The sequence below is a fragment of the Nycticebus coucang genome, chromosome 1 (assembly GCF_027406575.1).
Source record: "Nycticebus coucang isolate mNycCou1 chromosome 1, mNycCou1.pri, whole genome shotgun sequence".
NCBI classification, from domain to species: Eukaryota; Metazoa; Chordata; class Mammalia; order Primates; family Lorisidae; genus Nycticebus; species Nycticebus coucang.
This window is the reverse complement of record NC_069780.1, coordinates 147,213,999-147,239,454: the sequence shown is the minus strand read 5'-3', so window position 1 is coordinate 147,239,454 and position 25,456 is coordinate 147,213,999. Positions and strand designations below refer to the sequence as shown.

Below are 25,456 nucleotides of genomic sequence, written 5' to 3'. Positions count from 1 at the left end.
TTAAAATGTCCATATTACCCAAATGTCCATACTACTCAAATACTCCCCTGTCATACTTTAAAGATCTTGGAAAAATAATACTTTGTTTTATATGGAATCGAAAAAACCTCAAATAGCCAAGACATAACTCAGAAATAAAAACAAACCAAGAGGAATCACATACCGGACCTCAGACTATACTATAAATCAATAGTGATCAAAACAGCGTGGTACTGGCACAAAAACAGAGAAGTAGATGTCTGGAACAGAATAGAGAACCAAGAGATGAATCCAGCTACTTACCGTTATTTGATCTTTGACAAGCCAATTAAAAACATTCAGTGGGGAAAAGATTCCCTATTTAACAAATGGTGCTGGGTGAACTGCCTGGCAACCTGTAGAAGACTGAAACTGGACCCACAACTTTCACCATTAACTAAGATAGACTCTCACTGGATTAAAGATTTTAACTGAAGACATGAAACTACAAAAATACTAGAAGAGAGTGCAGGGAAAACTCTTGAAGAAATAGGCCTGGGCGAATATTTTATGAGGAGGACCCACCCGGACAATTGAAGCAGCATCAAAAATACACTACTAGGACCTGATTCTGCACAGCCAAGAACACAGTAAGTAAAGCAAGCAGATATCCCTCAGAATGAGAGAAGATATTTGCAGGTTATGTCTCCGACTAAGGTTTAATAACCAGAATCCACAGAGAACTCAAATGTATTAGCAAGAAAAGAACAAGTGATCCCATCTCAGCCTGGGCAAGGAACTTGAAGAGAAAATTCTCCGAAGAAGACAGGTGCACATATGCCTACAGACATATGAAAAAATGGTCATCATCCTTAATCATCAGAGAAATGCAAATCAAAACTACTTTGAGATATCTAACTCCAGTAAGATTAGCCCATATCATAAAATCCCAAGACCAGAGAATGTTGGCGTGGATGTGGAGAAAAGGGAACACTTCTACACTGCTGGTGGAAATGCAAATTAATACGTTCCTTTTGGAAAGATGTTTGGAGAACACTTAGAGATCTAAAAATAGACGTGCCATTCAATCCTACAATTCCTCTACTAGGTATATACGTAGAAGACCAAAAATCACATTACAACAAAGATACTGGTACCAGAATGTTTATTGCAGCCCAATTCATAATTGCTAAGTCATGGAAAAAGCCCAAGTGCCCATCAATCCACAAATGGATTAATAAATTGTGGTATATGTACACCATGGAGTATTATGCAGCTTAAAAAAAGATGGAGACTTTACCTCTTTCATGTTTACATGGATGGAGCTGGAACATATTCCTCTTAGTAAAGTATCTCAAGAATGGAAGAGAAAGTATCCAATGTACTCAGCCCTACTATGAAACTAATTTATGGCTTTCATACGAAAGCTGTAACCCGATTATAACCTAAGAATATGGGGAAGGGGGAGAGGGAGAGGAGGATGGGTGGAGGCAGGGTGATTGGTGGGAATCACACCTAAGGTGCATCTTACAAGGGTACATGTGATATTTACTGGATGTAGAGTGTAAATGTCTCAACACAATAACTAAGAAAATGCCAGGAAGGCTATGTTAACCAGTGTGATGAAAATATGTCAAATGGTGTATAAAACCAGTGTATGGTGCCCCATGATTGCATTAATGTACACAGCTATGATTTAATAATAAATAAATTTACAAAAAAAAAAAAAAAAAAACAGAAAGAAAGAAAAGAAATTGCATCCCTGTGGCAGGATGCCACAATTTTCAAAGGTGTTTATAATTCCAGAGGCTTTTACCCCTCACCCACATGCTCTTCTCTAGTGTGACCTTGCCTCTGTCATATCAAGAAGCACAGTGCATTTGCCACATTCTTGAGCCTGGGTGAGCCCGCTCTAAATGCTTTTATGAAAAGAACGTGGCAGACGCACTAGCTCTCAACTGGCTAGAACTCTCCTCCTTCCTTTCGTATCCCTCGATACTCTGAAGCTCCCTCTTGGAAACCAGCCATGCTGTGAGATGCCTAAGCAATAAGAAGAGGCCCTAGAAGATGAGATACTGCACTTAAGAAATTGAGGTCAAGAGCACCAAAGCTCCATGTTTGTGAGTGAAGAAACCATCAGCGTCAGCCAATGCCTAACTGAGCCCTTCCTGAATTTCTGACCCACATAATTCTGCAAAAATTACAATGGTTGTTTAAAGTCACTAAATCTGCCATAGTTTTATTACATAACAATAGATAACTGCAACAGAAATTTGAGGCATTAGCATCAGGACCAGGCAGGGAAGGGATTCAGGAAAACTTAGCAGAGGATAGGAGAGGAAAAAAATCCATGTTACACAGTGGCAAAAATTTCAGTAAAACTGTCATCTGTAGTAATATGGAAAACAGAAAAGGTAGATCTGGCTAAGAAATTTTCCAGGATGAATGATGAAAGTGCCAACTGGTTTCTTTCACCTGCAATGACAAGCATTGATAGAGAGAGATAAACTAAAGAAGTTTATCAAACTTATTAAAGTTCAGTTTCTGAGTAGGTTTAGAAGAAATACAAAGAAGCTGTGACTTAATAATTCAAAAACAAAACTATTTCTCACTCAGTCCCCTCCCAGCAAAAGGTTTTCAAACTAAAAATGGCCTTATGGAAAAGATCAAATTCAAGGTACTTCCAATAAAACATAGTCTCATGGCAGTCACAACTACAGGGCTGTAAGATTTTCCCTATGGCCTCAGAAACACTTAAGTCAGTACTTCATAGAAGATCTCAGTTAAAGTAATAGGGTTTTGTAAAAGAAAAAAAACGAGCTGCCTTTTCCCAACTCTACCATCACACTCAACACAGAACACTGTGACCAGGAGATAGTGTCAGATCACACAGGTTAAGGGCTCAATCCCACAAGACTGCCCACTATTTCAGAAGGCAATCATTAAATCTTACATTGTAATCTACACTTCTGGCCGTCTGGCTATGAAATGGAGTTCCCACAACATCCCCCCATAGCAGAGATTTGTGAGTGTGACTTTGTCTAGTGGATTGATAGGCAAGCTCAACATTCTTAAAATAATAATACTAGGAGAATCACCATCCACTTGGGCAGTTCAAATGAAAACAGAAAATCACATCCTCCTGGATATTCCAAAATGAAAAATCAGCCAAGACTCTCAAGCTTCTTTATAAGCAGGATGTATCTAAGAAATCTATTCCACTGCAATCATGGGCTCTTTCTTATGTAAAAAATTCAAAATATAGAGCCAAGAGTCCAAGAGGTAGAACAGAGAATCACTCCCAGAAAGCAGAACTGTGCCCTAATGAAGGAATGGTAGATATACATCCAACTACATTTCAGAAGTGCTATGGCCCAGCGATTGCTATATGTCATACCATAATGGGATGAAACTTGGAAGCCTTGATGGAAGGAGTGAATGGTAGTTTATAAATGAAAGGCATGTTACTGTGGTCCACACCAGACTATGACGGACTGTATTTCCCAAGGATGGCCACAACATTATCTTCCACCCTACATGCTCTTCCAAGATGTGACTTTGATATTCCCCAAATCAACATGAGATTGCTTTTCTACGTCCTTGAATATGGGGGGCCCAGTGACTGATTTGACAAGTAGAACACAACAGAAGTGATGCTGTCACCATTTCAGGCATTGACTTTAGCTGCCTGGCACTTTTCTCTTCTGACCTATTAGGGATACTTGTTCTTGGGAGGCTCGTTCTTGGGACATAACCTCTTGGAAGCCAGCTACCATGTAAGTGTGGTGACTATCCTAAGACCCTGTAATGTATGAAGGATAATTCTGTTAATTTTAAATCATGAAATCTATAAATGTGGAACGGACAGCTTTCTACAGTCTGCACCTATAGACTGGCTGCCCTGCAGGACAGAAAGTATAGCCTCGAGCAGGAACTAAAAGCAAGCACTTTCAAGTGTTAAAATAGAGATCATAAGACCAACAGAATGAACTCTGTGGTCACAACATACAAAATTACAAACAAGACCTTGCCCATGGGGTAAATCATGAATCCCTATTCTTAAAGAATAAACTATGTTCCAACTAACTGCCACAAGTTTTTTTTCTTTTCCCTAACAGTTAAATAAGCAAACTGGCCTCAAGATAAGCAAAATTGATATAACTGAAGCTCATCGGCCACCAGACGCTGAGTAACTAACCTTCCAACCCCTGTTCCATAAGCCATAAGTACAGCTTGGACCGGACGACAGACTGATTTCAGCAACTTCCTCCTGATAAGAGGCTACATGGTGAGTGTCTTCATGTCCCTGTTTCACTTTTTGATGTAAAGGGCATAATTGCAATATTTGTAAGTGTTCAGTCTCCACCCCAAAGTGAACACAGGATGTACCGTGCACATTTGCTCTCTATGCATGTTCACGTGCCCTTCTATAATACTATACTTAGTCATCCCATTCAGCATAAATTCATGTCTTGCTCTTCTTCCTTTGAAGTGCCTGCACTCAGTCTCTGACAGAGGCCAAGCTTCCCAACCTGTCAGAAAGCCTGGCCAGCTTGCAGGCTCCTCTTATGAGAAATAAAGTTCTTCTCCAAATGTATTTATTTCATGATTCTTTTTTGACAGAGGAGGAAGGGTGAGACAGAAATTCATGCTGAATGTGTAGGTAGTTAGACACATTCAATGCGTTTCATAGGAAGAGCTATGAATATTCACTTGGGGGATGCAGGCATGGGAGCATGGGCACTAAGCAAATATCCATGTTCTCTGTTACATGTTCACTCTGAGGTGGAGACTGAACATTTATGCCCTATGTATAAAAAAGTGCAATGGGACATAGAGTCATCCTGTGCACAGCCTCCATAAACCAGTCAGAACCAGTCCACAGTCAGTGGTCTCTTATGGGGAAGAAATGATAGTCAATTTTTATATCAAACCACAAAAAGGGTTGGTTGAAAGTCAAGCTGCAGTGTCCAGGTAGTTGGTTGATTAGCAGTAGAGCAAATCTTTCCAAAGGGCAGGTTTCTGCTTAACCCTCAGGAAAGAGAGTATAATGGCAATTGGCAAGGGGGAGGGTATAAGAAGGCATGCCCAACCTCCTATCCCATCACGGCCAGGAACTCAGTTGTTAAGGTTTCTCTGGAGGCCCCTTGGCCAAGAGGTGGTCTGTTAAGTTGGTTGAGAGGGTTAGGATTTTATTTTGATTTCTCAACACACATGAAGATGCCTTAGAGGATGAAATGTCAGGTAGAAAAAGAGAGGCTAAGATGCTTAAAGATACTACGTTTGTGAGCAGAGAAAGAAATTATCTTAGAAGTAAAGTTTCTAGCCCAACTGATACCTTATGGGAAAGGACAAACTTCCAGCTGAGCTCTTTCTAAATCCTTGTCACAACATGAGCAAAATAAAATGGTTACTTTAAGCCTCTATAATCTGAGTAGATTGTTTCTCAGCAGTAGAAAACCAGTACAATCCCTAAATCATATCATAAATAAAAATCATGGGCAAAACAATTAAATTTAAATGTAATATAAGAAAAATCTCTTTCTGACACTGAAAGAGTTATGGAGTTATGAAGAGAGTCCTTTCAAAAAAGATATTAAAACCATATAGCATAAAGAAAAAGATTGATACATTCAATTATATTAAACTTAAGTAATTTTCTGTTCAATAAGACAGCACAAATACAGTGGAAAAAAATCGAAGATCTTTGCAATCTACATAATTGACAAAGCATTATTTTTTAAACTGCTAAGAATATATTTTTTAAATTACTAAGAATCTACAAGAAAAAAGCTCTATAGGAAAAGGTAAATGACACAAACCAGACATGTACAGATACGGAATCAGGAATGATGAATAAACATATAAAAAGATACTCAATCTCATCCGTAATCAAGAAAATTCAAAATAACATCACCAGACAGAATTTCATACATATCAGATTGGCAAAAATTTAATTCAGTCAGTATCAACCATTTTATATGACTACAATAAAAACCAGCACATCCACTATGGAAAAGTTCAGTATGGTAAAACTGAACATGCACATAACTTCTAAATAAATTCAACTCCTAGATAACTCTGGGTATCCTAAAGAAACTCTTACATTTGTACAAAAGGAGATATGTCTATAAATATTTATGGAAGCATCGTCTATAACAGCAAAAAACTGGAGAGCAACTCAAATCTGCACTGACAGAATAAACAGACCGTGGTATATTGATAGATGCAGGAAGGCAGCGAACTATAATTATACACATCAACACAGATGAATATCAAAACTCGTGAGAAACAAACAAGTCAAAGAAAATACATACTCTGATATCTCTTATTCAAAGTCCAAAACAAGAGAGAAATCTTTCAGAAACAACAATATATTGTTTAAGGATACAGCATAAGTAATAAAATAATACAGCAATGGAATAATTAACACAGAAGTCCGGGTATTAATGACCTCGCAGAATATGATTCAAATTATACGTAAACAGGTGTTTTCTTTATTATTATGTATATTGTTCCGCTGCAGTTTATGGCACTCTCCTATGAAGGATATTATTTCTCAAAGTTGTTTGAGACTATTTAAAAAGGGCAGAGCTCCCTCTAGTGGACTACGTTTCGTTTTGCTTTTAAAACTATAAATTCCAGATCATGGATTCCAGAATTATAAAGTCCTTTAGAAATCATCTAGAAAAAAACTCTCTATTTATACAGTAGAGAAATTAAGATCAGAAAATCCACTGGCCACAGCTAATCATCCAAGAAAACAACCCTGGTCTCCTAATGCTACCACTATTGCCAAGTATTAGTTGGAGAAATGCAATTTAAAAATAATACATACCAGAATTACGATCCTTTGGTAAATTTACTTGAACCAAATTACAATGTATTACAAAATCAGTCAATAAAAATATTCCAGGGCATCTAAACCACAAGAAAAACATTATAGTTTATAAATCTTAATAAACTTGACTGATAAATGACAGATCTCACAATAAGTTAAAGTCCTTTTAAGACTTTAACCCTATATTGTGGAAGTATCAGCAGGAATTTGCAGCATCAACAGCAGTGGCCAACCTGACTCTCCCTCAGTAATATAAAGACTATGTACCAAAAAAATAATTTTTTTAAAGAAAAATTAAAAAACCAACAACAACAACAACAAAGCCAGATATTGATTGTAATAGGAGCGAGTTTCCCTGAGACTGCTATATCCCGAAAACCTGTGGGTTAAGCAAACCCACAGAAACTTGCTGACTTTCATTATGCTCTGTAAACCTACTCAAGCCTTTTTCCAGACCAGTAGTGCTATATTGTAACCTGTCACCTAAATGCTGAAAAACTACTAATAATCACATTTCATAATACTGTTTGAAGGTAATCAGGAATATAAAGTGTTTAATGAAAGGAGAACATGAGATGAAGCTAGAGAAGTCATTGAAAAATTAAAGAAAGCTTCAAACATCAAGCTCAGAAACCTTTCCTTATTTTATGTGAATAAAGATTCCATTATAACCAGTGTACTGACCCTGAGCTGGAAGAAATAGCGGTGCATACCTATAATCCCAGCTATTCAAGAAGTTGAGGCAGGAGGATCACTTGAGCCCAGGAGTTTGAGGTTGCAGTGAGCCATGACATCACTACACGCTAGCCTAGGCAACACAGCAAGACCCTGTCTCAAAAAAAAAAAGAAAGAAAAAAAAAAGGAAACAATAAAAACTATTTACTTGCTTGTTGTATAGGCTCTACTAGGGCAAAAAGCTTGTCTGTCCTGTTCCCGCTGTATCTCTAAGAACCGGCACATTCCATTTGAACACTACGAAGCAGGAGACTGAGTAAATACCCATGTCTAGTTGTGGTGACCAGTATATCCTAAAGACAAAAATGGTAGCTTCTTACTTTGTAGATGAGGTCACAGAGGTTCAGAAAGTAAGCAATTTGCTTAAGATTACATGGGCAGCAGTACCTAAGAGCTGGGATTGGACCACAGGCCCACCTCACTCCAAACCCTGTCTCTGTTACAGTCCTTCCATTACCAAGCTCATGTCTAGGTAGCTGCAGTTCATCTGATGTGGGAAGGACTGAGCCACCTTAACCAGGGAAGAGGTGGGGTGATAATTGCTTAACTCTTCAAAATAAGGAAGGAAACCTCTCACTGACTAACCTTTGAACTTTTCAATGAATACCAGGCATTGCGCAGGATGTTGAGGACACAGAGATAAAAGGCAAATCAACCTCTCTCCCTTCCTTGCCTGGCAAACACCTGTTGATACATTAAGAGTCAAGTGCCACACCCCTGGAGTAAACTATCCTCTGACTAGGTCCAGCAGAGTTAATTCCTTGTCCTCATACAGCAATGGATTCACATTCTATTACAGCATTTGGAACAATAAATTCTAGGTCATCTGTTTGTCATCCTAACTAAACTATAGGTAGGGCCATACATCTAAAGTGTTTAGCACTATGCCCAGCATATAATGCACACTCCAGAACACCTGAGAAGGAAAGAGAGAAGCAACACAGTGAAGATCTAATTAACAGGGAACAAAACCACAACACAGTGCTAAGAAGAGGGCAGAACATAAGTGTGAGCCAAGCAATTAGTAAAATGCTGACTGGACATGAATTGCATAAAAATGTCAAGTAGCCTATGATTCCTGATGCTCACATGAAACATTGTCCTGTGAGCTGACCAATTCTGCAAACTCAGAGAGAATGGTATGCCTGACCTTTTCAACATTTATAAACCTAGTATTATATGTTATAACTTGCATCTCGAGGCAAGGTCCCATTCTTTTTAGCAAGTTATAGTTTAGAATTCCATGAGAAAAACTGATAGATGCCTATATAATGATTATTGTTTCTAGGTCAATAATACCTGAGAACTGTTCTTATGCAATCTGCCTTCTCTGGCCAAAAGAGCTTTCTCTCCTGTTTAAACTGGGAGCATCCAGTGCTCTTCTGTGCTCTTGATAGTTCTGGAGTCCTTTGCTCCATTCCCAATTTAAGGAAGCTTGTGGATAATAATGAGGCATCATGAATTCATAGGGAAAACAGGGTAAGATTAAAAATCAAGAATGTCAAAGACAAGTTGGTGAAGACCAATGGATAAAAGAAAGATACCGAGGGAAGGGTATATCTGACAGAAAACATGAAACTCAAATAAAGGATCACAATAAAAAGATAAATCATGGGTTTGAACTTATCACAAATTAATAACCAAAAAGCCTGAAAGAGGATATTACAAAACAAAAGTCTATCATCACTTTCAAAACTCAAGACAATACACTTTAACGTTCTATATAACAGGTCAAATCCCACCACTTGCACTACATGCACTAGCATCTTTTGCAAAGGTGGTGATGACAGTAACATAGCCCCTGAATCAGTGTGATTTAACAGCTTACTATGTAACTTTCAGCCTGTGTCCATGTGTAACCTGCCTACTACTTATTTTCAGTAGACTTTGCTCCTGCACCTTAGGGCCTACATGGATCCTGAACCTACATCCATCCGCTTATCTCTGATTGCTACAGACAGTCTGATTTGTTGCTTTGCTTTCAATCACATAACACAGTGTTTCTCAACCTTTTTTTCTCATAGCACATTTGAATTTAAAGTTAACCTTCCACAGCACAGTTAGAATATGTTGATAAAATATATGTATATATACTTATTGTGCTTTGAACCTCTTTCAAAAATAATTTAATTAATGATCTTTTCACAGCACACCGGTTAAAAATCACTGACACAGCACACAAAAATCCTGGTACTATCTCCTAGGCCTAAACTGCCCCAGATGTGCTCACTCTGCAGGTATTGCTTGTTATGTCAATCTGGTTTCTTAGTTGCAATTGTAAGGAATGGAAACCAATTCCAGCTAATTTAACCAGAAAGGAATTTGAAGATACCAAATAGGTCACAAAATTAACTAAAGAGTTAGAGAACCCAAGATTGGTGGAGGTCTGGGATACTGAGTAAAGGTGGGAAAGGAGGCCATGCGGCGCACATGAAGGAACCACAAGTGAGTCACAGAACAATCGAGTCCTAAAGCTTGCCAGCACCGTCACCTCTGGATGCTCCTGCAGGCCACCACTTCTGTCACAAGAAATTCTAAGCTGTCCCTTCCCCTTGGCTTTGCTCACTCAAGATTCAAAGTCCTAGGTGGGAAAATACAAACAGCCAAGGAGAGAACGTGTGCCTGCAGTTTCAATGCTAGGTAGGAAGGAGCGTCTCACCTATCTAGGCTTATAGTCTTGAGCACAGGCTCTGCCTCCCACCAAGGCCCACATAAACAGGAATTCCCACAAAATAGACAAGGAGTTTGGAATGCTTGACAGCATTAAAAAAAAAAAAAAAAAAGTTAAACGTCCCCTATATTTGCTTTCATCTATATCACAACTGTAACCTGAGCATTCTTTCTTGACCCCTGCAGGAGGTATGGTTACAGAGACTTCGACACAGTCACCAGCTCCAGAGGCTTAAAACCCCTTGATACGTTAAATAGGAACAAACCCATCAAAAGACTTAAGACACTCACTAAACACGGCACGTGTGTTCAAAGAATTAATTGCAAGGTATCATTGATCGTTCTTTAGCTTGAAAAAAACTAATGCATTACATTCGGAGCTTCAATCAGGATATACTACCAAGACTTACCTAAGATATTAAATGAAAATAGTAATTTCAGATTAATGAATGATGCATTTTTAAAATGTATCATTTGCTTAATTGCTTTAAAATTGCTTAAAAAGTCAGACCTCAGACAGGCACAGTGGCTTACGCCTACAACTCTCACACTTTGGGAGGCCAAGGCAGGAGGATTACTTGATGCCAGGAGCTTAAGACCAGCCTAAGTAAGAGACTGAGCCCTCTCTACAAAAAAAAAAAAAATAGAAAAATTAACTAGGGGTGGTGGTACCCACCTGTAGTCCCAGTGACTGGGGAGGAAGTCCACCTGAGCCCAAGAGTTTGAGGTTGCAGTGAACTATGATGATGCCACTGCACTCTAGCTGGGATGACAGAGTGAGACTCTGCTTTAAAAAAAAAAAGTCAGACTTCAAACAAAGCCTAAGGACTACATACAGAGCAGTTACAAGGTTTATTGGAATTTTGCTATAAAACATGGACCCTTCCTTCCTTACTTTTCAGCTCCACTGCTAACATTCTCATCCAGGCAACATCACCCCCACCAGGAACCTTAAACACCTCACTGTTTCTCTGCCTTACCATCTATTCCGTTACTACTATTCAACTAACTCTATTCTACAGCACAAATTCCGTCACTACTAAAAACATGACACTTGGCTGCCTTCTCCTTTTAAAATAAGTCTATTCCATAGCCAGAAATGTAAGAAACTCCACCAAATTTATCCTTCATGACTTCCTGACCTGTGATTTCTGCTCCAGTGAGGTCAGCTTCCTCCCTCATTCTCCCAGGAAGCTAAGTGTGTGTTCCTGACTAAGAGTCTTGGTCTTGCCATCTTTGACACCTGATCCCGTTCCCATCCCTTATTATCCAGATCCCACCTCAGGTTGAAGTCCTCCTCTATGAAGTCCCAAAATGTCCCAATCCACACGACTGGGTGACAGACATAACTCTCACACTAGCCAGGTAAATAAGATAATCATGATCATAGAGAAATGGTGGGGAATGTGGCCATTAGAGTGAGTTTACCCCATCTAAAGATTCACAGGTTCATGACTATTTTTTCTGCCACAACCCAGGACATAATCCTTTCATTACTTTAGAGACAGGGTCTCACTCCGTTTCCAGACCAGACTCAAACTCCTGGATTGAAGTCAATCCTCCTGCCTCCACCTCCCAAATAGCTAGGACTACAAGTGGAAGCCACTACACCTGGCTCATCTTTTTATTTTTTTGTAGAGACAGGGTCTCACTATGTTGAGAAGGTGTGAGCCACTGTGCCCATGGCTTTTTAAAGACACTATGCTAGAAGGTATTAATACTAACATTAAGTGCCTCTGGGAAAAGAAAGTGGGTGGCTAGGAAAGAGAGATAAGAAAAAGGCTTTTCATTTTGAATTTTGTGAATTTTGAACCACATGAAAGAATTACCTTCATAAGATACACAAAATTTAAAAATCTGCTTTTGATTATTTGGGCACAAATTATTCTGAGCATGGCTCCTGGAAGGGCTCCTGAGAAATCAGTGATCAAGATGCCTGGTAAACCACATGTTTCCAAGAAAAAGTCTCAAAAGTTAAAAAAGAAATTCAAAAACAAAAACTGATGATGAAGAAGAAGAGCTGTCAGAGAACAAGGTTAGAAATGCAGCAAAAAGAAATAAAAATCACCCAAAGCATCTGTCTTCTGAAGGACAAACGAAGCATACCAATCTAAAACAGACAAAGATAGCAATGGACAAAAGAAAAACCTGGCAACCTCTATTAAACAGTAGCAGAGCATTTGCAAACAATAATGGAATCAGTAATAACAATTTTGATTACAGTAGACTGCTTATTGCAGTCAATTTACAATTGCCAAATTGTGGAAACAACCTAAATGCCCACCAATCCAGGAATGGACTAACAAGCTGTGGTACATGTAAACCATGGAATACTATTCAACCACTAAAAAAGATGGTGACTTTACAACTTTTGTATTAACTTGGATGGAGCTGAAACACATTCTTCTTAGTAAAGCATCACAGGAATGGAGAAGCAAGAATCCAATGTACTTAATGCTGATATAAGAACAATTGATGACCTAGTACATGGTGGGGGTGGGAGGGATGGGGGAGTGAAGAGAAGGAAGGAGGGAGTGGGGTAGGGGGTCACAGTGTGTGACACGCTTCTTTGAGGCAGGACACAATTTTAAGAGAGACTTTACCTAACAAATGCAAGAAGTGTAACCTGGTTCTTTGTACCCTCGATGATTCCTCAACAATAAAAAATAAATAAATAGAAAGGTTTTGTTTCATTGTTGTTGCTATTGCTATTGTAGGGTTCTTTCCTTGAGGGGGAAGAGTATGCCACTCAGTAAAATAAATTAAGTTTCATCATAAGTTTTCAGTCAGAATAAGATAAAAAGGAAAAGAAAAGAATAAACATGAGCATGGCTACTATTTAAGATGTTATCTAAACCTTTAAAAGAAAAATATGTTCATGAGGTGGACCAGAATGGTGACCAAATAACAGCTTCTTTGCAACCAGGAGCAGTGAGATTGGGGAGAGAAGACTTGAGGCACCTCTGGCCCATGGGCTCTGCCCAGAAACATACCTTTGGGGACACAGGGAGACAGTGAGAGACTTCTGGACTGCAGGAGGAGGACAAAAGCATTGGAGAAGTGGCAAGTGGTTGTGAATGGGCTGCCATAGCTGTAACTACAACAGCAGCAAGATTGCAGACAGGGAAAGAATTCCCTGTGGGTTGTTCTGTTTGGACTTGGGCATTCGGTTGAATTACCTTGGGAGAAATTGAGCAAGAGTGCTGATGACTTTAAGCATTCTCTAGGGCACGGGACTGAGCTGCTGGGCCAGAATACAGCTAACATTGTTCAGCTGTGGGCCATATGCACAGCCATAATGGGAGAACTGTGCCTACAGGCTTTGGCCTCAGGGTCGCAGAGTGAGACTCAGGCTGGGACCTTGAGCCCACTGTGATCTAGTGCAGGCGTCCTCAAACTATGGCCCATGGGTGTTTTTGCTGCAGCTGCCTGTCCTGCTCAGCAGCCGACTGTCCTGCTCAGCAGCCGACTCATGCCAGGACACAGTGCACATGTGTGGAATGTGCACCACACTCTCCGACTCCCCTCCTATTCTCTGTTTCCTCCCAGTCTCGGGTGTGATCGAACTAGTCACCAGCTTGCCTGTGCAGAGCCTGCTGCTGCCTGAGGACTGCGGTAAGAACAAGTTAGAATTTATGTTTTTTTTTGAAGTTAGGAGGTCTATTTTTTTTTTTAATTTTGCAGTTAGTAGGGCCTTTTTTTGCGGTTAAAGGGGGCCTTATTTTCCCTGAAATTAGGAGGTCTTTTTGTTTTTTTTTTTTTTTTGTAGATAGGGGATGCCTTTTTTTTTTTTTGAAGTTAGGAGAGCCTTTTTTTTTTTGGTAGAGATAAGAGTCTCACTTCATTGTCCTCGGTAGAGTGCCATGGGGTCACAGCTCACAGCAACCTCCAACTCCTGAGCTTGAGTGATTCTCTTGCCTCAGCCTCCCGAATACCTGGGACTACAGGCACCTGCCACAACGCACGGCTATTTTTTTGTTGCAGTTTGGCCAGGGCTGGGTTCGAACCCGCCACCCTTGGTATATGGGGCCAGCGGCCTATCAACTGAGCCATAGGTGCCGCCCAGAGAGCCTTTCTTTTTTAAAGTTGGTTAGTTGGTTGGGGGTGGTTTCTAAGGGGGTTGCATCACAGTGATAATGCAAATAGTCAGCACTCGGTGCTGATGCAAATTGTCAGTGCTCAGAGGTAATGCAAATGGTCAGCGCTCAGAGGTAATGTCAATAGTCAGTGCTTGGTGGTAATGATAATTGTAAGTGCTCAGTATTAATGCAAATTGTCAGTGCTCAGAGGTAATGCAAATAGTCAGTGCTTGATGGCAATGAAAATTCTAAGTGCTCAGTGTTAATGCAGATGGTTAGCGCTCAGTATTAATGCAAATTGTCAGCGGTCAGGGTTATCGCAAATGGTCAGTGGTCAGTGTTAATACAAATGGTCAGTGCTCAGTGTTACCGCATGGGGGCCCCAAACTGGTAATCTGCCTAGGGCCCCATGGGAACTTAATCCAGCTCTGCAGACAGCCGAGGAGTAGGAAACCCAATTTAAGTGACAGTAAGTGCATTTATATTCTGATTGCTATTCAGTTGTGTATGACATTGTATGTTGTGTGCTGCGTAAGCCCTGGTTCATACTGTTGCGATCTCTGAGCTTTAGATTCGGAAGAAAAAAGGCATATGTGCCTTCTTTTTTCCTTCAGTGGAATCTGATCACATGGGTCTTCTCACCATGTGATCAGAATCCTGTGTGAGTTCACAGATCGCAGTGTAGGGGTTCACAGGGTAGTGTGTACTGGAAAGGTGGTAGAGGAACTGGCTCTGTAATTGTGCTGGTTACTGCACCGCACCAGTGTGAGCCTGAGGTAAAAGCCGAGTTCCACCATATGGGCGCTGGCGAGGCAGAAATGATGTGGACTGGCAAGGCTACATTGATGGACACTGATCAGACTGCATTGATGGACAGTGCAGTCTATATGTCTCTGTGTGGGCAAAGTTATTGCTGGTATATTGTTTTTGGAGCACTGTATATATATATATTGGTATTTTACTAATAGCGATTTGGAATCCCTAGGAAACAATGATATTAAGAAAGAGAAAAATTGAGTCAGAGTGTAGGATATTCAAAGAACAGTGGATTTATGATTACTTTTTCATGCAGTACAAGGAAAGAGCTATGTGTTTGATATGTCAGAATATAGTGTCTGTGTTCAAAGAAGACAATTTGTGTCAACACTATCAAACTCAACATAAAGATAAATATGATTGTTTGGTTGGAGAAGTGAGAAAAGATAAAATATTAAAACTGAAAAATACATTGACAACTCAGCAAAATACTTTTGTGAAGCAGAAGCAGCTATTTCATCACTGCAAGCAAGTTTTCAAGTTGCCAAGCTAATAGTATGCACTGGAAGACCATTCGTGGAGGGAGAATTTGTTAAAGAATGCCTTCTTTCTGTTGCCAAAGAGATGTGTCCAGAGAAGGGCGATTTATTTAGTACAGTGAGTCTTTCAGGACCTACAATTACATGAAGGATTGAAGAAATGGAAGACAATTTGCATCAGCATTTGCAAAACTCTGCAAAAAAAACTTTCCTATTTTTCCTTGGCACTCGACAAAAGTAATGATGTTCATGAATCTGCACAACTTCTAATTTTTATTTGTGGGATGAATGGCTATTTCAAAGTCACAGGAGAAGTTGCTGCACTGCAAAGCATCAAAGGAACAACTACAAGAGAGGATATCTATGAAAAGGTTTGCCAAACTGTAAATGGTTTGGAGCTGGAGTGGGCTAAACTAGCCAGTGTGACAACTGATGGTTCTCCTAGCATGGTGGGGTCTAAGAAAGGAGTAATTTCTGGGGTGGCGCCTGTAGCCCAAAGGAGTAGGGTGCTAGCACCATATGCCAGAGGTGGCAGGTTCAAACCCAGCCCCGGCCAAAAAACAGCAAAAAAAAAAAAAAAGAGTAATTGCTCGCATTAAGCAAGAGATGGACAAACATTACCATTCTCATCCAATAGCCATACACTGCCTCATCCACCAACAAGCGCTATGTAGTAAATCACTGAAGTGGGACTCTGTTATGAAAATTGTGGTATCTTGTGTAAACTTCATTAGAGCTAGTGCACTAAACCACAGACAATTTCAGGACTTTCTGTCTGAGCTAAATGTTGCCTATGAAGATGTTCTGTACCAAACAGAAGTCTGTTGTCTGAGTCGAGGGAGAGTTTTGAAACATTTCTATGACCTACTACCACAGATTACAGCTTTTCTACTTTCAAAAAACAAAGTACCAGAGCTCAATGATGCAGAATGGAAATGGCACCTTGCCTTTCTGACAGATGTAACAGAGCTACTCAACAGTTGCAATGTGCAACTTCAAGGAAAGGGGAAGCTCATCTGTGATATGCAATCACATGTGAAAGCATTTGAAGTAAAATCAGGCCTCCTTATCAAACAAGTGAAGGAGGAAAATTTCTGCCATCTCCCCACAACTCAAAATCTGTTAGCGGAAAATCCATTGGTTGCATTCCCAAACATCACATGTGTGGATTCACTGGAAAAGTTGCAAAAGGAGTTCCAATTTAGATTGAAAGAGCTTCAGCTCCATGAACAGGACATACAGCTTTTCCATAACCCATTTTCTATTGACATTGAAAATGTGGATACAATTTACCAAATGGAACTGGCTGAACTGCAGACTTGCGACTCTCTGAAAGACGCATTCAAGTCAAGCAGCCGTCCTAATTTCTATGCATCTCTCCCTCTGAGACATATCCTAATCTCAGGAACCATGCACTCAAAATGGCAACCATCTTTGGCAGCACTTATGCCTGTGAACAGACTTTTTCCAGAATGACACATCTGAAATCTCCAACCAGATCTAGACTAACTGATGCACATTTGCATCACTTGTTACGACTAGCAGTGACAAATATGGAACCAGACATTGACCATCTCATTAGCCAAAAGCAGGCCCATAGGTCCCATTGAAGTATTGGTAAGTTTGTTGATTTAACTTTACCTGTTCTTCATTTTAAATACTGTATTTGTTCCCGTTTTGTTTTTTTATTTCAAAATAAAATATGTGCAGTGTGCATAGAAATTTGTTCATAGTTTTTTATTAAACTATAGTCTGGTCCTCCAATGGTCTGAGGGACATTGAACTGGCCCCCTGTTTATAAAGTTTGAGGACCCCTGATCTAGTGTCTGTGAGCAGCGCCAAAGGCCAGCACTGAGACACCAGGGAAGAGCAGAACTTTCAGTGTTTGGCATTGGGAGGGCTGCCTTGCAGCCTTGGCCCTCAGGGGCATAGAGTGAGACCTGTTTTGGCACACCAGATAAACAGGCGGCCACTTCAGGAGAGATCCCGGCAACAAGTGCTTTCCTGGGAAAGCTTCTGCTTAGCCAAGGTTAGCAGTTTAAAGTGTCCTTTAAGCGCTCTGAGGAGGGATTCAAACTCTCAACCCTGCAGGGTTTGAAGGCAAAGTAGTCAGCAGAGACCGCCAAGCTCCATCTCATACATCTTTATCAGCATTGTGATTAGTATCTCATAGCCCAGAAAATCACTGGTTGCCCAGACAATATTCAGCAAGATATATACACTACTTTGTTTTGGATTGTTTTTTTTTTTATTTCAACTTCTCACTCCCTACATTTCTCTTCTTTTTTTTTTTATGTTCACTATTGGTTTCTTTTTATTATTATTATTAAATCATAGCTGTGTAAATTAATGCGATCATGGGGCACCATACACTGGTTTTATAGACTGTTTGACACATTCCTCCCTACATTTTTCTTTTTTCTTTCTTCACTTTTCTAGTGTAAATATAATTTTCCATTGTTGCCTTCTTTAATAAAAAGAACTTCATTTTTGCTAGTGTTCCTGCCCCTATTATTTGGTTTTTCCCCCAGTTGTATCCCGTATGGTCTTCTGATTGTTTGTTTGTTTTGGCTTAATTTATACTATTTTTGTCTTTCCTCTCTATTTGGTGGAGGTGGGATACCGTGTCTGCTCAGGCTGGCAAAGAGCTACTGACCTCAAGGGAACCACCCAACCCAGCACCTCCAGAGGTTGGGGTTTTAAAGGGTGGGTCAAAGTACCCTACTACACACTTTTATTACTTCTGTCTCCTTTCTGTACCTCGCTTCTTTTTGTCAATATTCCCTTTTACTCGCCCCCTCTCCTTTTTCTTTTTTTTAAATCTTTTTTCTCTTCTTGCTCTTCAACCTTCTCATCCATTTAGTCTTGTACCAAAAGGACTCACAAAAAACTTAGGCCAGAGGCATGGTAACTTATAGAGCAAGAAGAAGTAAAAGGAAAATTAGGGCAAGGAAACAAATAAAAGAAAACACTCATGAGGAAAAAACAGCAGAAAAGTCCTGGCAATGTGAAAAAACAGTCCAGAGCAACCCCCCACCCCCAAAGGGACCATGAGGTAGCTACTTCACAGGAGTCCACCTATAAAGAAATGTTAGAAATGACAGAAGGGGAATTTAAAACACAGGTGATGAAAACAATGAAGAAAATTGCTGAGAGTTGAACCAGTAAATTAGGGAACTTAAAGATGCAATAGAAAGTATCAATAACAGACTAGACCATGCAGAAGAAAGAATCTCAGAGGTAGAGGACAAAGCTCTTGAGATAACTCAGATAGTTAAAGAGGCAGAAAAAAAGAGAGAGAAAGCAGAACATCCACTGAAAGAATTATGGGACTTTATGAAGTGTTCAAACATACAAGTTACAGGTATCCCAGAAGGGGAAGAAGAATGCCCCAGAGGAATGGAAGCCATACTAGAGAATATTATAAATGAAAATTTCCCAAAGATTCTGATACACTCCTTTCAGAGGGGTATCAGACCCCAGGTCACCTCCACTCAAATAGAGCTTCCCCAAGACACATTTTGATGAGCCTGTCCAAAGTCAAGACAAAAGAAAAGATTTTGCAAGCTGCCAAGCATAAGCACCCATTGACCTACATGGGCAAATCCATCAGGGTAACTGCAGACCTCCTAATGAGACTTTTCAAGTCAGAAGACAATGGTCATCTACCTTTAATCTACTCAACAAAACGATTCCCAGTCCAGAATTCTATATCCTGCTAAGCTAAGCTTTAAAATTGATGGAGAAATCAAATTTCTTACTGATATGCAAACATTGAGGAAATTTGGCACAACAAGATCAGCTCTACAGGGAATACTTCAACCTGTTCTACACATTGACCATCACAATGGACCACCAGCAAAGTTAAGCACGCAGAAATTAAAGGACAGAACCTAGGTTCCACAATGATGCCAAAGATAAAAATAAGCAGTGGACTTTCACAAAATAGGATGAATAGAACGCTACCACACTTATCAATTAACTCAATGAATGTTAATGTCTTGAATTCCCTACTGAAAAGGCACAGACTGGCTGATTGGATTAAAAAACACAAGCCATCCATCTGCTGTCTGCAGGAAACACACCTAGTCTCAAAAGATGAATTAAAACTCAAGAGTTAAGGGTTGGAACACAATTTTTCAGGCAAATGGAATTCAGAAGAAAAAAGGGGTTGTGATCGTATTTTCAGATACATGTGGATTTAAAGCAACTAAAGTCAAAACTGACAAAGATGGACACTTCATATTGGTCAAGGGAAAAATACAACAAGAAGACATTTCAATTCTAAATATTTATGCACCTAACTTATATGTTCCCAGATTCTTGAAACAGACCTTAATTAGTCTGAGCAATATGATATCCTATAACACCATAATAGCAGGGGCATTAACACTCCACTTACAGAGCTGGAGAGACCCTCTAAACAGAAATTAAACTAAGACATAAGGGACTTGAATTACACCGTAAAACAACTGTGCTTGATAAATGCATATAGAACACTCCATCCCAAAGATAAAAAATATACATTCTTCTCTTCAGTTCAATGAACATTCTCCCAAATTAATCATATCCTAGGACACAAAACAAACCTCAACAGAATCAAAAGAATTGAATTTTTACCTTTTTACTCCATCCCAAAGATAAAAAATATACATTCTTCTCTTCAGTTCAATGAACATTCTCCCAAATTAATCATATCCTAGGACACAAAACAAACCTCAACAGAATCAAAAGAATTGAATTTTTACCATATCTTCTCTACACCACAAGGCACTAAAGGTGGAACTGAACTCCAACAAAAACATTCATCCCCACACAAAGGCATGGAAATTAAACAACCTTATGCTGAAAGACAGTTGGGTGCTGTAAGAAATAAAAGAGGAAATCAATAACTTCCTTGAGCATAACAACAATGAAGACACAAGCTACCAAAACTTGTGGGATATAGCAAAAGCAGTCCTGAGAAGAAAATTTATCACTTTAGAAGCCTACATTCAAAAAACAGAAGGAGAGCGCATCAACAAACTCACAAGCCATCTTATGGAATTGGAAAAAGAAGAACAATCTAAGCCTAAACCCAGCAGAAGAAAAGAAATACCCAAAATTAAATCAGAGATCAATGAAATTGAAAACAAAAGAATCATTCAGAAAATTAATGAATCAAAGAGTTGGTTTTTTGATAAAATAGATAAACCTTTGACCAGAATAACTAGAATAGAAAAGTAAAATCTCTAGTAACCTCAATCTGCAATGATAAAGGGTAAATAACAACTGATGCCACAGAGATACAAGAGATCGTCTCTGAACACTACCTGAAATTCTATGCCCAGAAATTTGACAATGTGAAGGAAATGGATCAGTATTTGGAATCACACCCTATCCCTAAACTTAGACAGGAAGAAATAGAGCTCCTGAGCAGACCAATTTCAAGCACTGAGATCAAAGAAACAATAAAAAATCTTCCAACCAAAAAATGTCCTGGTCCAGATGGCTTTACACCAGAATTCTATCGAACCTTCAAGGAAGAGCTTATTCCCATACTGCAGAAATTATTCCAAAAATTTGAAGAGGAAGGAATCTCCCCCAACACATTCTATGAAGCAAACATCACCCTGATACCAAAACCAGGAAAAGACCCAACTAAAAAGGAGAATTCCAGATGAATTTCACTAATGAATGTAGATGCAAAAATTCTCAACAAAATCCTAGCCAATAGATTACAGCTTATCATCAAAAAAGTCATACATCATGATCAAGTAGGTTTCATCCCAGGGATGCAAGGCTGGTTTAACAAGTCCATAAACATTATTCACCATCTCAACAGAAGTAAAAACAAAGACCATCTGATCCTCTCAATAGATGCAGAAAAAGCATTCGATAAAATCCAGCATCCTTTTCTAATAAAAACACTGAAGAGCATAGGCATAGGTGGCACATTTCTTAAACTGGTGGAGGCTATCTATGACAATCACACAGCTAATATTTTACTGAATGAAGTAAAACTGAAAGTTTTTCCACTTAGACGTGAAACCAGACAAGGTTGTCCTCTATCGCCACTACTATTCAACATAGTGCTGGAAGTTCTAGCCAATACAATTAGGCAAGACAAGGAAATAAAGGGCATCCGAATGGGAGCAGAGGAGGTCAAATTCTCCCTCTTTGCTGACGATATGATCTTACACTTAGAGAACCCCAAAGACTCAACCATAAGACTCCTGGAAGTCATCAAAAAGTACAGTAATGTCTCAGGATATAAAATCAATGTCCACAAGTCAGTAGCCTTTGTATACACCAATAACAGCCAAGATGAGAGGCTAATTAAGGACACACTCCCTTCACCATAGCTTTAAAGAAAATAAAATACCTAGGAATATGCCTAACAAAAAGAGGTGAAGGACCTCTATAAAGAAAATTATGAAACCCTAAGAAAAGAAATAGCAGAGGACATTAACAAATGGAAGAATATACCATGCAAATGGCTGGGAAGAATCAACGTTGTTAAAATGTCTATACTTCTCAAAGCAATCTACAGATTCAATGCCATCCCTATTAAAATACCAACATCGTACTTTCACGACTTGGAAAAATTAATTCTTCGTTTTGTATGGAAGCAGAAAAAAACCCGTATAGCTAAGGCAGTTCTTAGTAATAAAAAAAAAAAAGCCGGGGGCATTAGCATACCAGACTTCAGGCTGTACTACAAGGCCACAGTGGTCAAAACAGCATGGTACTGGCACAAAAATAGAGACATAGACATGTGCAATCAAACAGAAAACCAGAAAATGAAACTAACACCTTACAGCCACATAATCTTCGATAAACCAAACAAGAACATACTATGCAAGAAAGAATCCCTGTTCAATAAATGGTGCTGGGAGAACTGGATATCCACATGTAAAAGACTGAAACTGGACCCACACCTTTTTCCACTCACAAAAATTGATTCAAGTTGGATTAAAGGCCTAAATTTAAGGCATGAAATGATAAAAATCCTCAAAGAAAGCATAGGAAAAACACTTGAAGATATCAGACTGGGGAAAGACTTCATGAAGAAGACTTCCATGGCAAATGCAACAACAAAAATAAACAAGTGGGACTTAATTAAACTGAAAAGCTTCTGTACAGCTAAGGAGATAACAACCAAAGTAAATAGACAACCTACACAATGGGAAAATACATTTGCATATCTTAAATTAGACAAAAGCTTGCTAATCAGGATCTATACAGAACTCAAATTGACCCACATTTAAAAAAGCCAATAATCCCATATATCAGTGGGCAAGAGACATGAATAGAACCTTCCCTAAAGAACACAGACGAATGGCTAACAAACACATGAAAAAATGCTCATTGCCCCTAATTATTAGGGAAATGCAAATCAAAACCACCCTGAAATACCATCAAACCCCAGCAAGAATGGCCCACATCACAAATCTCAGAACTGCTGATGCTGGCACAGATGTGGAGAGAAAGGAACACTTTTACACTGCTGGTGGGACTGCAAACTAAGACAACCTTTTTAGAAGTATGGAGAACCCTCAAAGAACTCAAGCCACACCTCCCATTTGATCCTGCAATCCCATTACTGGATATCTACCCAGAAGGAAAAAAAAATCCTTTTACCACAAGGACCCTTGCACTACAATGTTTATTGCAGTTCAATTTATAATTGCCAAAATGTGGAAACAGCCTAAATGCCCACCAACTCAGGAATGGATTAACAAGCTGTGGTATATGTATACCATGGAATACTATTCAGCCATTAAAAAAGATGGAGACTTTACATCCTTTGTATTAACCTGGATGGAAGTGGAACTCATTATTCTTAGTAAAGTATCACAAGAATGGAGAAGCATGAATCCTATGTACTCAATTTTGATACGAGGACAATTAATGACCTACAGGGCGGGGTGGGGGAGGGCAGAGCAGAGAAAGAGAGAGAGGAGGAGGGAGAAGGGTGGGGGAAAGAAGAGCAGAGAGAGGGAAGGGGAGGAGAGTGGGGATCTTGGTGTGTGACATACTTTTTGGGGGCAAGACACAAGTATAAGAGGGACATTACATAACAAATGCAATCAGTATAACCTGGTTTCTTATACCTTCAATGAATCCCAATCAATCAATCAATAACAAGGTTGAGTAATAATAAAGAAAAAGAAGAAACAGTATCATTTCAACTTTTTGAAGAAAAGATTGCTACAACTTTGTGAACCCCTCCAAGACCCTCCTGAAAAGATGAAAGATTAAACTCATGTGTCAAGCCTACTGAAGGTGAAAAGGGCACAGGAGGGAGCTAATAAAGAATGTCTGGCATTACTGCGGAAAGAAATAGAAAAAAATGGTAGAGACCACAGAACTGATGACTGGGAATATCCAGAGCCTAAAGAAAAAAACTGAAATTCTGGCAAGTGAGGTGGAAGAAGACACTAAAACAGGTGTTTCAAATGGATAACAGTAGTGTACTCTCTCTTCCAGAACTTTCTCAGAAAAGTCTCAAAGCACCCACACTTCAGTAAGAAATTTTAACACTAATTCCAAACCAGAATGCTCTTCTAAAGGACTTGGATGTTCTTCATAATTCCTTCCAGATTAAGAACATGTTAACAGTCACTGAAGAAGCCTATAAGAAACTGGATACCACCTAAAGGGCTTTCTTCGATTGTCCCTTGTTAATCTAATGTTTATGATTTATAAAGCTGTTAACCTATGATGATACTACAGAGGATAAGGCTTCTGCAGGATTTTTTATGCACTGATATGCACTTTAAAATTAACCTCTGTAGGTCTATCATTAGCACCTAATGTAGTTCTGAAAACTTTTTAGCAGTTATGAAATCTAGGAACTCAACATTTATATTGTTGTATCTGCAATTTCTTGCCTAAAAGCATTAAAAGAATAGTATTCATGAAAATTAATTAATTAAAATAAAGAAAAGAAAATAAAAATGAGATAAAGAAAAATTTAGTAACTAAAACCACTATGCTGGTCAAACAAAAGAGATATATAAAGCCAAAGATGGACAGAGTAGCAACTCTTATTTATTGTTTTTCATGGGTTCTTTAGGTAATTAATTAAATACTACCTTGATTCTGTTAGTTATCTTTTTCATATATGTATGTGTCATCTCTCAAAAGAAATTACAATGTCAAAGAGAGAAAGAATCATGTTATATCTCCTTTTCAGCTCCTTCACTGCCTTGGTTTGGAAAATACATTATAGGTAATCAATATTTGAAAACACAAAAGTTTAGAATTAAAAAGGACATTAAAGATCTAGTCCACCTCTGTTATTCTATATTTGAAAAAAACGGATGCTCAGGAAGACCAATAACTTTTCCAATTAATCAGAGGACAAGAACCCAGGACTTGATGAAATGAATAAAAGAAAATAAAATAACACACACATTTTGTGCTTTCCGATAAAAACAAAAGGTATCCACTAGAGGGAGAGAATAGTCCATTAATTTGAAGGTAAGGTATCTAAAATGGGTCCTTGAAAAAGACCTAGTAATGGAAGAATTTTTCCCAAAGGACACAGAAAATGACTAAAGGGCCACCTACCTCAAACAATTTAAACTCATTTCTTTAACTCAAACTTTGAGGTGCAAAGAGACTCTGCAAATAGACAGCTTTAAGAAAAAATGGTATTAGTAAAATTGATCTTTTTTTCCTCTTTGATGTATAGTCCTATTACTTTTAACACTTGTTTGTGCAACCACCACCATAATCAAGAAATGCTCCTTCCTTCACAGTCACACCCTGCCCATCCAGTAGTTCTCCATCATATGGATGTACAATCACTATCCATTCACCTACTAAAGAACATTTAGATTGCTTCCAGTTATTGGCAATCTATAAATATGCACTTACAAGTTTTTATG

General features: G+C 38.9%; 1 protein-coding gene and 1 pseudogene across 1 annotated transcript in view; one reads left to right on the top strand and one right to left on the bottom strand.

Moving 5' to 3' along the window:
• The window catches only part of DEPDC1B (DEP domain containing 1B), a 164,262-nt gene that overhangs the window by 114,656 nt on the left and 24,150 nt on the right, over positions 1-25,456 (bottom strand). The gene's annotated exons all lie outside the window — the stretch shown is intronic.
• LOC128584972 (centromere protein Q-like) lies at positions 12,137-24,220 on the top strand (annotated as a pseudogene).